The sequence below is a fragment of the Pongo abelii genome, chromosome 4 (genome assembly GCF_028885655.2).
Source record: "Pongo abelii isolate AG06213 chromosome 4, NHGRI_mPonAbe1-v2.0_pri, whole genome shotgun sequence".
NCBI classification, from domain to species: domain Eukaryota; kingdom Metazoa; phylum Chordata; class Mammalia; order Primates; family Hominidae; genus Pongo; species Pongo abelii.
Window position 1 is genome coordinate 106,484,607 of NC_071989.2, and position 17,666 is coordinate 106,502,272.

General features: G+C 34.8%; 1 pseudogene; it reads left to right on the top strand.

The window, feature by feature from the left end:
• The first annotated feature begins 1,755 nt into the window (after positions 1 to 1,755).
• Positions 1,756 to 3,786, top strand: LOC100441662 (ATP-dependent RNA helicase DDX18-like; annotated as a pseudogene).
• The last annotated feature ends 13,880 nt before the right edge of the window (positions 3,787 to 17,666 follow it).

Consider the following 17,666-nt stretch of genomic DNA (forward strand, 5'->3'; position numbering starts at 1 on the left):
AACAGAGTGACTATAGTCAATAATAATTTAATTAGACATTTTAAAATAACTAAAAGAGATAATTTGATTGTAACAAAAAGGATAAATGCTTGAGGGGGTGAATATTTTCTACGATGTGATTATTACACATTAAATGCCTGTATCAAAACATCTCATGTCCCATATAAATATATACTATTATGTACCCACACAAAGTAAACATTGATTTTTTAAAATGTGAACAAATTTGATAGGAATGAAAAAGAATACTGAATGTCATGGCCACTAGATCAACTGAAAATATTCTATAGGTAGATTTAGCTCTGTTAATTGGTATGTCTGATTAATTTTAAACCAAAACTTATGTTGAAAGAATACAAAATCCCTCTACATTTATAAATAACAATATTTTGTGATTCATCTTGTGCATGGGTCAATATAGGTAAGCTATACACAGTACGACAGTACATCTGCTTTCCTTTGGTCTTTCCTGGGCTATCTGGGAAGGCAAATAGGTGGGAAGGTTAAATTGATCTGTAAAAGGTAAGATTAGATAGAGAAAATATTGAAATTGTACTTATTTAACTAATATTTATTGAATACCTACTATGTGTCAGAGTATGATTCAGCATTGGTTCACCAAAACATTTGGAATTCCTCCAGGCACTTTTTTTTTTTTAAGCACTTGGCATAGTACCTTGTATGATGTAGATCTCCAATTAGAATTGAATGAATTAATGAAGGAGATAAAACAGTGGGGTTCTTAATGCCTTCCATAGAGAAAAATCAACAGAGATAGCACTGCTTCTTAAAGATGATGGGGTTCAGGAGAGTCTACCCCAAAATGTGGAACTTTGGCATTTGAAAACACATCAGAAGCCAAAAAGTCATTTTTTACCTTCCCCAAGCCATTCTTTCCTGAAGCAAGTGATAAAACCTAAAAAGGATTTTCTGAATTTCTCCAGAAGCAGGTCACAAGACACCTATTGAAGAGATACCCTCCCTGTGCCTGGAGGAAAGAAACATTCTTACTTCTGAAGACACAGAGTCACAGAGACAAATCTGAATAAACAAGTCTTGCTAAGTTCCCCCCAGTTTACTGCCATTTTAATCATACTTTTTTACCCAATTATACTGCTCCACAATTGTCGATTTCTTCATTAAACCTACCACAAAACAATACATTGGCTTAAAAAATACACTGGTTTATCCATTTCTTTGAGTCTTCATTTCCTTATGAAGCCTCCTGTGTCATGTAAAGCGTATTAAATACACATGTATACTTTTCTCTTATTAATCTGTCATTCGTTATCAGGACTGCCACAATGAACCTAGCAATGAGTGAAGGAAAATATTTTATCTTCCCTTGTGAGGATAATATCATTTATCAAACTCAAGTTTTTATTTAAATTTTGATAGTATATTATATGTAAAATATACTGGAGCCTGTATATTACCTAATCTCTATTTTATTTAACGATTTAGATTTTGTTCTGAAATCTGTTATTCTATTAATGATAACATTATATGGGGATAAATAGAATTTAGCATGCCTAGAATAAGTTAAAGATGTGATGACAGACATTGATTATAAGTGGTGTTTAAAAAACATTATGGGCTCATGACATGTTTGAATCCACATAGTAAGAAAGATCTACTACAGGCATTTCCGGTTGGCTGAGTAGCACACGTGCAGCCGGAAGGGAAGTAACATCAGCCCAGAGAATTCAGTAGATGTACTCTGTGGCGCCGTGGTCTAGGCACTTCTTGGACAGCATGTCTCACCAGCTGATGAAACTCCTGTGCAAGAAGATCTAGAAGCAGAACCTCAAATTGCAGCAGCGGAACCTAAAGTTGCAGGGGGCCTCAAATCTGACCCTATCAGAAACTCAAAATGGAGATGTGTCTGAAGAAACAATGGGAGATGGAAAGGTTAAAAAATCCAAACATTCTATGAATGTGGGCTTATCAGAAGCTCAAAGTGGAGATGTGTGTCAAGAAGCAGTGTAAAATATAAAAGTTAAAAAATATAAAAAACAGTGTAAAATATAAAAAATATAAAAAACTTAAAAATAAAAATAAAAAGGTTTCCCCAGAAATCCACTGTATTAACCAACGGAGAAGCAGCAATGCAGTCTCCCAATCCAGAATCAAAAAAGAAGAAGAAAAAAAGAAAAATGATGAATGATGCTGGGCCTGATACAAAAAAAAAAAGCAAAAACTGAAAACAAAGGGGAATCTCAAGAAGAAAGTGCCAAGACTCCTAAAGAAACAGAAAATAATGTGAAGAAGCCAGATAATGATGAAGATGACAGTGAGGTGCCCAGCCTGCCCCTGGGACTGACAGGAGCCTTTGAATAGACTTCATTTGCTTCTCTATATAATCTTGTCAATGAAAATACTCTGAAGGCAATAAAAGAAATGGATTTTACAAATATGACTGAAATTCAGCATAAAAGTATCAGACCACTTCTGGAAAGCAGGGATCATCTAGCAGCTGCAAAAACAGGAAGTGGTAAAACCCTGGCTTTTCTTATCCCTACAGTTGAACTCATGGTTAAGTTAAAGTTCATGCCCAGGAATGGAATGGGAGTCCTTATTCTCTCACCTATTGGAGAACTAGCCATGCAAACTTTTGGTGGTTCTTAAGGAGCTAATGACTCACCACGTACATACCTATGGGTTGATAATGGGTGGGAGTAACAGATCTGCTGAAGCACAGAAACTTGCTAATGGGATCAACATCATTGTGGCCACACCAGGCCGTCTGCTGGACCATATGCAGAATACCCCAGGGTTTATGTATAAAAACCTGCAGTGTCTGGTTATTGATGAAGCTGATCATATCTTGGATGTTGGGTTTGAAGAGGAATTAAAGCAAATTATTAAACTTTTGCCAACACATAGACAGACCATGCTCTTTTCTGCCACCCAAACTCAAAAAGTTGAAGACCTGGCAAGGATTTCTCTGAAAAAAGAGCCATTGTATGTTGGTGATGATGATGATAATGCTAATGAAACAGTGTATGGTCTTGAGCAAGGATATGTTGTTTGTCCTCATGAAAAGAGATTCCTTCTGCTCTTCACATTCCTTAAGAACTGAAAGAAGAAGCTTATGGTCTTCTTTTCATCTTGTATGTCCATGAAATATCACTGTGAGTTGCTGAACTACATTGATTTGCTCGCCTTGGCCATTCATGAAAAGCAAAAGCAAAATAAGCATACAACCACATTCTTCCAATTCTCCAATGCAGATTTGGGAACACTATTGTGCACACAAATGTAGCGGCAAGAGGACTGGACACTACTGAAGTGGACTGGATTGTTCAGCATGACCCTCCGGATGACCCTAAGGAATATATTCATTGTGTGGATAGAACAGCCAGAGGCCTAAATGGGAGAGAAAATTGGGTTTTCTTTGCTACTTGAAACAATCCAAGGTTCCATTAAGTGAATTTTAATGTTCCTGGTCTAAAATTTCTGACATTCAGTCTCAACTTGAGAAACTGATTAAAAAGAATTACTTTCTTCATAAGTCAGCCCAGGAAACATATAAGTCATACATACAAGCCTATGATTCCCATTCTCTGAAACAGATCTTTAATGTTAATAACTTAAATTTTTCTCAAGTTGCTCTGTCATTTGGTTTCAAGGTGCCTCCCTTTATTGATCTGAAAGTCAAGAGCAATGAAGGCAAGCAGAAAAAGCAAGGAGGTGGTGGTGGATTTGGCTACCAAAGTTGAGAAGTCCAAAATCTTTAAACACATTAGCAAGAAATCACCCAATAGCAGGCAGTTCTCTAACTGAAGACATGCCATTCTTTCATCTTGGATAACTTTGTTTTAAAATCAATTTTTTCCCCTTGATTTATCAGGATTTTTGTAGCCTTTAGAATTTAAACTTATCTAACAAGAGTACAAATTGACTTGGGTTGCAAGCACTGAGCACTGTTACTTATAACAAGTCTCTCTTCTATATTGGGATATAAAACTGGCTTTAATTTTCTTAGTTGCCCAAGGAATATCTGGGCCTTCTTGTGATAATATAATATTTTAATTTTAAGTATTTCCCCCTCATACACACAAATGTATGTTACTGTTTTAATATAATTCTTTGTGTACTTTTTCTTCTTGTTTTGTAAAGATTTTTGTGGCATGGATTGCTGTGCTAACTGCTGTAAAAGGTGACCCAGCGTACTGGGCAGCTGGTGGTAATGCAGAAAGGAGTCTCAGGTTATTTTTTTGCTTTTAGTTATTTCTTGAACTTGACAGTGTCTCATGACTCCTCCTGAAAATATTGCTAGCATCATAATGACAGGATCAAATTCACACATAACAATATTAACCTTAAATGTAAATGGGCTAAATGCCCCAATTAAAAGACATAGACTGGCAAATTGGACAAAGAGCCAAGACCCATCGGTGTGCTGTATTCAGGAAATCTCACATGCATATCTCAAGTGCAAAGACACACATAAGCTCAAAATAAAGGGATGGAGGAATATTTAGCAAGCAAACGGAAAGCAAAAAAAAAAAAGCAGGGGTTGCAATCCTAGTCTCTGATAAAACAGAATTTAAACTGACAAAGATCAAAAAAGACAAAGAAGGGCACTACATAATGGTAAAGGGATCAATGCAACAAGAAGAGTTAACTATCCTAAATATGTGTGCACCCAATACAGGAGCACCCAGATTAATAAAGCAGGTTCTTAGAGACCTACATAGATACTTAGACTACCAAACAATAATAGTGGGAGACTTTAACCCACAACTGTCAACATTAGATAGATCAATGAGACAGAAGATTAACAAGGATATTCCAGACTTGAACTCAGCTCTCGACCAAGCAGAACTAATAGACATCTACAGAACTCTCTACTCCAAATAGACAGAATATACATTCTTCTCAGTATCACATTGCACATCTTCTAAAATTGACCACATAATTGGAAGTAAAACACTCCTCAGAAAATGCAAAATAATGGAAATCATAAGAAACAGTCACTCAGACCACAGTGCAATCAAATCAGAACTCAGGATTAAGAAACTCACTCAAAACCACACAACTCCATGGAAGCTGAACAACCTGTCCCTGAATGACTACTGGGTAAATAAATAACAAAATGAAGGCAGAAATAAATAAGTTCATTGAAACCAGTGAAAACAAAAACACAACATACCAGAAACTCTGGGACACAGCTGAAGCAGTGTTTAGAGGGAAATTTATAGCACTAAATGTCCACAAAAGAAAGCAGGAAAGAACTAAAACTGACACCCTGACATCACAATTAAAAGAACTAGAGAAGCAAAAGCAAATAAATTCAAAAGCTAACAGGAGGCAAGAAATAACTAAGATCAGAACAGAAGGAGACAGAGACATGAAAGACCCTTCAAAAAATCAGTGAATCCAGGAGCTGGTTTTCAAAAAGAACAACAAAATAGTACACCACTAGCCAGAATAATAAAGAAGAAAAGAGAGAAGAATCAAATAGAAATAATAGAAAATGATAAAGGGGATATCACCACTGATCCCACAGAAATACAAACTACCATCAGAGAATAGTATAAACATGTATATGCCAATAAACTAGAAAATCTGGAAGAAATGGATAAATTCCTGAACACATACACCCTCCCAAGACTAAATAAGAAAGAAGTTGAATCCCTAAATAGACAAACAACAAGTTCTAAAATTGAGGCAGTAATTAATAGCCCATCAAATAAACAAACAAAAAAGCCAAGGACCAGATTGATTCACAGCCTAATTCTACCAGAGGTACAAAGAGGAGCTGGTACATTCCTTCTGAAACTATTCCAAATAATAGAAAAAGAGGGACTCCTTTCTAACTCATTTTATGAGGCCAGCCTCATCCTGATATAAAAACCTGGCAGAGAAACAACAAAAAAAGAAAATTTCAGGCCAATATCCTTGATGAACATCAATGCAAAAATCCTCAATAAAATACTCACAAACTGAATCCAGCAGCATATCAAAAAGCTTATCCATTACGATCAAGTCAACTTCATCCCTGGAATGCAAGACTGGTTCAACATATGCAAATCAATAAATGTAATCCATCACATAAACAGAACCAACAACAAAAACCACATGATTATTTCGACAAATGCAGAAAAGGCCTTCGATAAATTTCAACAGCCCTTCATGCTAAAAACTCTCAATAAACTACATATTGATGGAATACCTCTCAAAATAATAAGAGCTATTAATGACAAACCCACAACCAATATCATACTAATGGGCAAAAACTGGAAGCATTCCCTTTGAAAACTGGCACAAGACAAAGACACCCTCTCTCACCACTCCTATTCAACACAGTATTGGAATTTATGGCCAGGGCACTCAGGCAAGGGAAAGAAATAAAGAGCTTTCAAATAGGAAGAGAGGCAGTCAAATTTTCTCTGTTTGCAGATTACATGATTGTATATTTAGAAAACACCATTGTCTCAGCCCAAAATCTCCCTAAGCTGATAAGCAACTTCAGCAAAACCTCAGGATAAAAAATCAATGTGCAAAAATCACAAGCATTCCTACACACCAATAATAGACAAACAGAAAGCCAAATCATGAGTGAACGCACATTCACAATTGTTACAAGGAGAATAAAATACATAGGAATACAACTTACAAGGGATGTGAAGGACCTCTTCAAGGAGAACTACAAACCACTTCTCAAGGAAATAAGAGAGGACACAAATGGAAAAAAATACAAGCTCATGGATAGGAAGAATCAATATCATGAGAATGGCCATAATGCCCGAAGTAATTTATAGATTCAATGCTATCCTCATCAAGCTACCATTGACTTTCTTCACAGAATTAGAAAAAACTACTTCAAATTTCATACGGAACCAAAAAAGAGCATGCATAGGCAAGACAATCCTCAGCAAAAAGAACTAAACTGGAGGCATCATGCTACCTGACTTCAAACTATAGTGCAAAACTACAGTAACCAAAACAGCATGGTACTGGTACCAAAACAGATATATAGACCAATGAAGCAGAACAGAGGCCTCTGAAATAACACCACACATCTACAATCATCTGATCTTTGATAAACCTGACAAAAACAAGCAATGGGGAAAGGATTCCCTATTTAATAAATGGTGTTAGGAAAACTGACTAGCCATATGCAGAAAACTGAAACTGGACCCCTTCCTTACACGTTATACAAAAATTATACACAATTTTTGTATATTATTAAAGATGGATTATTTTGTGTGTGTATTAACATTATTTTGTGTATTATTAAAGATGGATTAAAGACTTATCCTTTTGTATAAGGTGTAAGGAAGGATTCAAGATGGATTAAAGACTTAAACATAAGACCTAAATCCATAAAAATCCTAGAAGAAAACCTAGGCAATACCATTCAGGATATAGGTATGGGCAAAGACTTCATGACTAACACACCAAAAGAAATGGCAACAAAAAATATTGACAAATGGGACCTAATTAAGCTAAAGAGCTTCTGCACAGCAAAAGACACTATCATCAGAGTGAACAGGCAACCTACAGAATGGGAGAAAATTTTTGCAATCTATCCATCTGATCCAATATCCAGAATCTACAAAGAACATAAACAAATTTACAAGAAAAAAATGAACAACCCCATCAAAAATTGGGTGAAGAAAATGAACAGACACTTCTCAAATGAAGACATTTATGCAGCCAACAAACATATGAAAATATGCTCATCATGTCCTTTGTAGGGACATGGATGAAGCTGAAAACCATCATTCTCAGCAAACTATCACAAGGACAAAAAACCAAACATCACATGTTCTCACTCATAGGTGGGAATTGAACAATGAGAACACTTGCACACAGGAAGGGGGACATCACACACTGGGGCCTGTTGTGGGGTTGGGGGAGAGGGGAGGGATAGCATTAGGAGATATACCTAATGTAAATGACGAGTTAATGGGTGCAGCACACCAACATGGCACATGTATACATATGTAATAAACCTGCACTTTGTGCACATGTACCCTAGAACTTAAAGTATAATAAAAAATTTAAAAAAGAAAATATGCTCATCATCACTGGTCATTAGAGAAATGCAAATCAAAACCACAATGAGATATCATCTCATGTCAGTTAGAATGGTGATCATTAAAAAATCAGGAAACAACAGATGCTGAAGAGGATGTGAAGAAATAGGAAGGCTTTTACACTGTTGGTGGGAGTGTAAATTAGTTCAACCATTGTGGAAGACAGTGTGGTGATTCCTCAAGGATCTGGAACCAGAAAGACCATTTGAACCAGCAATCCCATTACTGAGTATATACTCAAAGGATTATAAATCATTCTACTATAAAGACACATGCACGTTTATGTATATCGCAGCACTGTTCACAATAGCAAATACTTGGAACCAACCCAAGTGCCCATCAATGATAGAATGGATAAAGAAAATGTGGCACATATACACCATGGAATACTCTGCAGCCATAAGAAAGGATGAGTTCATGTCCTTTGCAGGGACATGGATGAAACTGGAAGCCATCATTCTCGGCAAACTAACACAAGGACAGAAAACCAAACACCACATGTTCTCACTCATAAGTGGGAGTGGAACAATGGGAACACATGGACACAGGGAGGGGAACATCATACACTGGGGCCTGTTGGGGGATGGGGTGCTAGGAAAGGGATAGCATTAGGAGAAATACCTAATGTAGATGACAGGTTGATGAGTGCAGCAAACCACCATGGCACGTGTATACCTATGTAACGAACCTGCATATTCTGCACCTGTATCTCAGAACTTAAAGTATAATAAAAAATAAAAAGAGAAAAGAAAGATCTACAAAGCCTAACATACACTCATGAAAATAAATTATATACATATTTATCTCTCACATATGAAATAAGAGATAATCTTTATTATCATTTTAAACATTTTATTTATTAATATTCAGCAAAGAAAATTGAATGAATCATCGCGAATATGAGTGAAGCATAGAGGTTGAAAAATATACTATGTCTTCTGTGAAAGGAGAGACAAAAAGTTCTATCTGGTTGTGTTTGAACTTCCTATGAAGATCATGATAGTCCAATATGTGTTATACAGCTGTGCATTATTTTAATAGTAACATGGTAAATTTTTATTTTTTTTCTGTAACATCTGATATGGACACTGCTATCTCTACTTTATTCTAAGCATAAAGAATTCCTAAAGGACATACTCCTATACAACTAATGGGTAAAAAAAGACATAAAGAAATTTAAAAATAGTTGAGACAAACAAAAATAAAAACACATCATTAAAACCAAAACTTATTGGATACAGCAAAAGTAATTACAATAAATGCTTGAAGTGATAAATACTCCCATTTATCCTGATGTGGCTATTATGTATTTCATGCCTGTATCAAAATATACCATGTACTCCATAAATATATACATCTGCTATATTTATATATATTTGTGGGTAGTATGTACCCACAAACATTAAACATATACATAGTTTTAACAGGAAAGTTTATAGAAATAAATTCCTACATAAAAAAGAAAGATGGCTGGGTGTGGTGGCTCATGCCTGTAATCCTAGCACTTTGGGAGGCTGAGGTGGGCAGATCACCTGATGTTGGGAGTTCTAGACCAGCCTGACCAACATGGAGAAACCCTGTCTCTACTAATAATACAAAAATTAGCCATGCATGGTGGTGCATGTCTGTAATCCCAGCTACTCGGAAGGCTGAGGCACAAGAATCACTTGAACCCAGGAGGCGGAGGTTGCAGTTAGCTGAGATCATGCCATTTCACTCTGGCCTGGAGTGAAAAACAAGAGAGAAAGAAAGGAAAGAAAGAAAGAAAGAAAGAAAGAAAGAAAGAAAGAAAGAAAGAAAGAAAGAAAGAAAGAAAGAAAGAAAGAAAGAAAGAAAGAAAGAAAGAGAGAAAGAAGGAAAGAAAGAGAGAGGGGAAGGGGAAGGAGGAAGGAAGGAAGGAAGGCAAATAAATAAGTTAGTGTTATACTTCAAGAAACTAGGGAAAAAAAAGAACAAACTAAGCCCAAAGTCAAAAAAGAAAGGAAATAATAAAGATAAAAGAAGAAATAAATGAAATAGAGACTGGATAAACAATAGAAAAGATCAATAAAACAAAGAGTTGGATTTTTTGTAAAGATAAAGTCAGCAAACGTTTAGCTAGACTAGAACAAAGAATGGGAAGACTCAAATAACATTTATTTTTGAGATAATGGGGAAGAAACTATTACTGATACCACAGAAATATGAGGATCATAATAGTCTACTATGAACAATTATACACCAATAAATTTGATAACTTAGAAAAAATGAATAAATTTCTAGACATATACAACCTACAGAGACTAAATCATGATGAAATAGAAAATCTGAACAGACAAATCACCAGTAAGGAGTTGAATCACTAACAAAAAGTTTTGCATCAAATAAAAGACCAGGATCCGGTGGTTTCACTGCTGAATTATACCAAACATTTAAATAATTAATACCAGTTCTTTTCAAATTCTTCCAAAAAGAAATGAAGAGGAAGGAAAGTTTTCTAACTCATTTTATGAGGCCAGCATTACCCTGATACCAAAGCCAGATCAGTATACAAAAAAAAAAATTACAGCCAATACCCATGATGAACATAGATGCAAAAATCCTCAACAAAATATTAGCAAAGTGAATTCACCAGCACACTGAAAAGATCATTCACCATGATCAAGTGGGATTTATCTCTGGAATGCAAGGATGGTTCAATTTACATGAATTAGTAAATGTGATACATCACATTAACAGAATAAAAGACAAAACCATATGATTATCTCAACAGATGCAGAAAAGTCATTTGACAAAACTCAATACCTTTTTATGATAAAAAACTCTTAACAAATAAGAAATAGAAGGAAAGCACCTCAACACAATAAAGACCATATATCACAAACTACAGCTGACATTACATTCAATGATGAAATGTTGAAAGCTTTTCCTCAAAGATCAGGAAAAGGATGTTCACTTTTGCCACTTATATTTAACATGGTAGTGGAACTCCTAGATAGAGTTAGGCAAGAGAAAGAATTTTAAAATATCCAAATAGAAAAGAAAGAAATTAAATTCTCTCTTTTTGCAGATGACAGGATCTTATACATAGAAAACCCAAAAGATTTCAACAACAACCACAAAAAACTAATAAACAAATTCCATAACATTGAAGGATACAAACTCAACATACAAAAATCAGTATAAAAAATATTCCATGTTCATAGATTGAAATAATAAATATTGTTTAAAAAAATCCATACTACCCAAAGTGATCTATAGATTCAATGTAGATGCTCTGAAAATTCCAATGACATTTCTCACAGAAATAGAAAAAAAAGCCTAAATTTATATGAAGCCATGAAAGACACTGACTAGCCAAAGCAATCTTGAACAAAAAGAACAAAACTAGAGGCATCATACTACCTGATTTTAAAAGCTACTATAGGCTGGTCACGGTGGCTCATGCCTATAATCCCAACAAGCCAAGAGGACTGCTTGAGCCCAGAATTTCAAGACCTGCCTGGACAACATAATGAGTCCCTATCTCTACAAAAATAAATCAAATGGGCATGATGGCACATGCCTGTAGTCCTGACTACTAGGGAGGCTTGGGTAGGAGAATCACTGGAGCCCAGGAGGTTGAGGCTGCTGTGAGCCATGTTCATGCCATTGGACTCCAGCCTGGGCAACAGAGTGAGATCCTGTCTCAAAAAAAAAAAAAAGAGAGGAGAGGAGAGGACAGAAGAAATCTACTACAAAATTATAGTAATCAAAACAGCATGGTTTTGGCACAAAAACGAACACATAGACTAATAGAAAAGAATAGAGAGCTCAGAAATAAACTCACATATTTACAATTGATTGATTTTCAGCAAAGATACCAAGAAAACACAGTGGGAAAATAAGAGTAACTTCAACAAATGATGCTAAGAAAACTGAATATCCACATGCAGAAGAATCAAATTAGTCCCTCATCTCACACAACATACAAAAATCAACTCAGAATGGATTGAAGACTTAAATGTAAGACCAGAAAATATAAACTTCCTATAAGAAAATATAGGTGAAACTCTCCCTGACATTGGTCTGGGCAAAGATTTTTTTTATATAATCCCAAAAACAAAGGCAATAAAAGCAAAAATAGACAAATAGGATTCCATCAACCTAAAATGCTTCTAGAAGCACAGCAAAGGAGACAATCAACAGAGTCAAAAGACAGTGTATGGAGTGAGAGAATATATTTGCAAACCATATGTCTTGTAAGGGGTTAATATCCAAAATATATAAGGAACTCAAACAACTCAATAGTAAGAAAACAAATAACCAGATTAAAAATTGAACAAAGGACCTGAGTAGACATTTTGCAAAAGAAGACATATAAATGGCCAACAGATATATTTTTAAAATGCTCAACAGGCTTTACAAAAAATGGTTCAACATCCCTAATCTTTTGGGAAATGCTAATTAAAGCCACAAAGAAGAATTCCTTCTCGCTTGTTAGAATGGCTAATATATAAAAAAAAAAAAGATAACAAATGTTGGTAAGTATGTAGAGAAAAGGGAGCCCTTTTACCCTGTTGGTAGGAATGTAAATTAGTACAGCCATTATGAAAAACAGTGTGGAGGTTCATCAAGAAATATAAAAATAGAACTATCATATGATCCAGCAATCCCACTGCTAGGTATATACCAAAGGAAATAAAATAAGTGTGTCAGAGATCTCTGCACTTCCATGTTTGTTGCAGCACTCTTCACAATAGCCAAGATATGGAATACACCTAAAAGTGTGTATGTGTGTGTATGTGTGTGTGTGTGTGTGTGTATGTGTGTGAATATATATATATATAGTATTGGTGTGTGGTGTATGTGTGTAAACATATGTATATACATATATATGTGTGGTCTGCGTGTATATATACATATACACACACACACAGAGAGGGAGGGGGGAAGGAGAGAGAGATAATGTATATTATGCAGTATTTGTCTTTCTTTGACTGACTTATTTCACTTACATAATGTCGTCCAGCTTCATCCATGTTGTTGAAAATGGCAGAATTTCTTTCTTTTTAAAGGATGAATATTATTGGAGCATAAAATATATACTACATACTAATGGTAGGTGTGTAATATATATATATACACTATATACTAATATACCAAGACTATTCAGCCTAGTAATGAAGTATTACTAGGATGAAGTATTACTAGGCTTAAGTATTCAGCCTAGTAATTAAGTATTGTTTCTCTCTATTTATCCATATGTTCTCATCATTTAGCTCCTACTTATAAGTGAGAACATGTGGCATTTGGTTTTCTGTTCTTGTATTAGTTTGCTAAGGACAATGGGCTCCGGGTCCATTCATGTCCCTACAAAGGACAAAATCTCATTCCTTTTTAGGGCTGCATAGTATTCCATGGTGTATATGAACCACATTTTCTTTATCCAGTCTATCATTGGTAGGCATTTAGGTTGATTCCATGTCTTTCCTATTGTGGATAGCGCTGCAATGAACATATACATGCATGTGTCTTTATAATAGAACAATTTCTATTTCTTAGGGTATATATCTATGAATGGGATTGCTGGGTTGAATGATGTTTCTGTCCTTAGGTCTTTGAGAAATTGCCACACTGTCTTCCACAATGATTGAACTAATTTACTCCCCCACCAACAATGTATAAGCATTCCTTTTTCTCCACAACCTCACCAGTACCTGTTAATTTTTGACTTTTTATAATAGCCGTTCTGACTGGTGTGAGATGGTATCTCATTGTGGTTTTGATTTGCATTTCTCTAATGATAAGTGATGTTGAGATTATTTTCATGTGCTTATTGACCACATGTATGTTTTCTTTTGAGAAGTGTCTGTTCATGTCGTTTGCCCACTTTTAATGGGGTTGTTTTTTCTTGAAAATTTGTTTAAGATCCTTATAGATGAAGGATAGTAGACCTTTGTCAGATGCATAGTTTGCAAAAATTTTCTTCCATTCGGTAAGTTGTCTGTTTACTCTGTTGATAGTTTATTTTGCTGTGCAGAAGCTCTTTAGTTCTACTAGATCCCAGTTGTCAATTTTTGCTTTTGTTGCAATTGCTTTTGGGATTTTCATTATTAAATCTTTGCCCATGCCTATATCCTGAATGGTATTACCTAGTTTGTCTTCCAGGGTTTATATATATATAAAGTTTATATATATATTTATATATATAGTTTATATATATATTTATATATATAGTTTATATATATATTTATATATATAGTTTATATATATATTTATATATAGTTTATATATATTTATATATAGTTTATATATATTTATATATAGTTTATATATATTTATATACATAGTTTATATATATTTATATATAGTTTATATATATTTATATATAGTTTATAGTTTATATATATTTATGTATAGTTTATATATAGTTTACATATATTTATATATAGTTTATATATATAGTTTATATATATTTATATATATTTATATAGTTTATATGTATTTATATATAGTTTATATATATTTATATGGTTTATATGTATTTATATATAATTTATATATATAGTTTATATATATTTTTATATAGTTTATATATATTTTATATATAGTTTATATAGTTTATTTATATATAGTTCATATAGTTTATTTATATATAGTTTTATAGTAAAAAATGGTTTTACATTTAAGTCTTTAATACATTATGAATTAATTTTTGCATATGGTGTGAGGAAGGGGTCTAGGTTGTCTTCTGCATATGTTTAGCCAGTTATCACAGCACCCTTTATTGAATAAGGACTCCTTTCCCCATTGCTTGCTTTTGCTGATGTTGTTAGAGATCAGATAGTTGTAGCTGTGCAGTCTTATTGCTGGAATCTATTCTGTTCCATTGGTTCATGTGTCTGTTCTTGTACCAACACCATGCTGTTTTGGTTATTGCAGCCCTGTAGCATAGTTTGAAGTTGAGTAGCATGATACCACCAGCTTTGTTTGGGGGTTTTGGGGTTTTTGTTGTTGTCATTGTTGTTATTGTTGTTTGTTTGTTTTTTGCATAGAATTTCCTTGGCTATTCAGGTGCTTCTGTGATTTTGTATGAATTTTAAAATATATTTTTCCAGTTCTGTGAAGAATATCCATGGTAGTTTAATGAGAATAACATTGAATCTAAAAATTGCTTTGGGCAGTATGGCCATTTTAACAATATTAATTCTTCCTATCCATGAGCATGGAATATTTTTCCATTTGTTTGTTTGATCTCTGATTTATTTGAGCAGTGTTTTGTAGTTCTCCTTGTAGATATCTTTCACCATCCTAGTTAGATGTGTTCCTAGGTATTTTATTCCTTTTTTGTGGCAACTGCGAATGGGTATTCATTCGTGATTTGGCTCTTGGCTTGACTGTTGTGAGTAGTATAGGAATACTGGCTACTTTTGCACATTGATTTTGTACCCTGAAACTTTGATGAAGTTGTTTATCAGCTTAAGAAGTTTCTGGGCTGAGACAATGGGGTTTTCTGGATATAGGATCGTGTCATCTGCAAAGAGAGACAGTTTGACTTCCTCTCTTCCTATTTAGATGTCCTTTATTTCTCTCTCTTGACTGATTGCCCTGGCCAGAACTTTCGATACTATGTTGAATAAAAGTAATGAGAGAGGACATCCTTTTGTGCCAGTTTTCAGGGAGAATGCTTCCAGCTTTTGCCCATTGAGTATAATGTTGGCTGTGGGTTTGTTATATATGGCTCTTACTATTTTGAAGTATGTTTCTTCAATGCCTCATTTATTGAGAGTTTTTAACATGAAGGATTGTTGAATTTTATCAAAATACTTTTCTGTATTTATTGAAATAATCATGGTTTTTGTCTTTAGATCTGTTTATGTGATTAATCACATTTATTGATTTGCATATGTTGAATGAAATGTGCATTTCAGGGATGAATCCTACTTGATCATGATGAATAAGTTTTTTGATGTGCTTCAGGATTCAGTTTGCCAGTATTTTGTTGAGGATCTTTGCATTGATATTCATCAAGGATATTGGCCTGAAGTTTTCTTTTTTGTTGTATCTCTGCCAGGTTTTGGTATCAGAATGATGCTGGCCTCATAGAATGAGTTAGGGAGGAGTCCCTCCTTTACAGTATTTTGGAATAGTTTCAGTAATAATGGTACCAGCTCTTTGTACCTCTGGTAGAATTCACTGTGAATCTGTCTGGTCCTGTGCTTTTTTTGGTTGGTAGGCTATTTATTACTTCCTCAATTTCAGAACTCATTATTTGTATGTTCAGGGATTCAATTTCTTTCTGATTCAGTCTTGGGAGGGTGTATGTGTCCAGAAATTTATCTATTTCTTCTAGATTTTATACTTTATGTGCATAGAGGTGTTCGTAATATTTTCTGATAGTTATTTGTATTTTGGGGGGATTCAGTGGTAATATTCCCCTTATCATTTCTGATTGTGTTTATTTGAATCTCCTCTCTTTTATTCCTTATTAGCCTAGCTAGCAGTCTATTTTATTAACTTTTTCAAGAAAAAAAAACAGCTCCTGGATTGTTGATCTTTTGAGTGGTTTTTCATGTCTCTATCTCCTTCAGTTCAGCTCTGATTTTGGTTATTTCTTGTCTTCTGCTAGCATTGGGATTTCTTTGCTCTTGGTTCACTAGTTCTTTCAGTTGTGATGTCAGGTTGTTAAATTGACATTTTTCTAATTTTGTAATGTGGGCATTTAGTTCCTTAAATTTCCCTCTTAACACTGCCTGAGCTGTGTCCCAGGGATTCTGGTACATTTTATCTTTGTTCACATTCATTTCAAAGAACTTCTTGATTTCTGGCTTAAATTCATTATTTACCCTAAAGTCGTTCAGGAGCAAGTTATTCAATTTTCATGTAGGTGTATGGTTTTCAGTGAATGTCTTAGTCTTGAGTTCTAATGTGATTGTGCTGTGGTCTGACAGACTGTTATGATTTCAGTTCTTTTGCATTTGCTGAAGAGTGTTTTATTTCTGATTACTTGATCAGTTTTACAGTAAATGTCTTGTGGTAATAAGAAGAATGTGCATGCTATTGTTTTTGGGTGGAGAGATCTGTACATATCTATCAGGTCCATTTGACCTAGGGCTGAGTTCAGGTCCTAAATATCTTTGTTAATTTTTCTGTCTTAATGATCTAATATTGTCAGTGGGGTGATAAACTCTCCCATTTTGTTTTTTGTTTTGTTTTTTAGATGGAGTTTCACTCTTGTTGCCCAGGCTGGAGTGCCATGGCATCATCTCAGCTCACCACAACCTCCACCTCTCAAGTTCAAGCGATTCTCCTGCCTCAGCCTCCTAAGTAGCTGGGATTACAGGCATGCACCACCACGCCCAGCTAATTTTGAATTTTTAGTAGAGATGGGGTTTCTCCATGTTGGTCAGGCTGGTCTCGAACTCCTGACCTCAGGTGATCCACCCACCTCAGCCTCCCAAAGTGCTGGAATTACAGGTGTGAGCCACCACACCCAGCCCCTCCCACTGTTATTGTGTGGGAGTCTAAGTCTCTTTGAAAGTCTCTAAGAACTTGCTCTATAAATGTGGGGTGCCCCTGTATTGGGTGCATATATATTTAGGATAGTTAGCTCTCCTTGTTGAATTGAACCCTTTACCATTATGTAATTCCCTT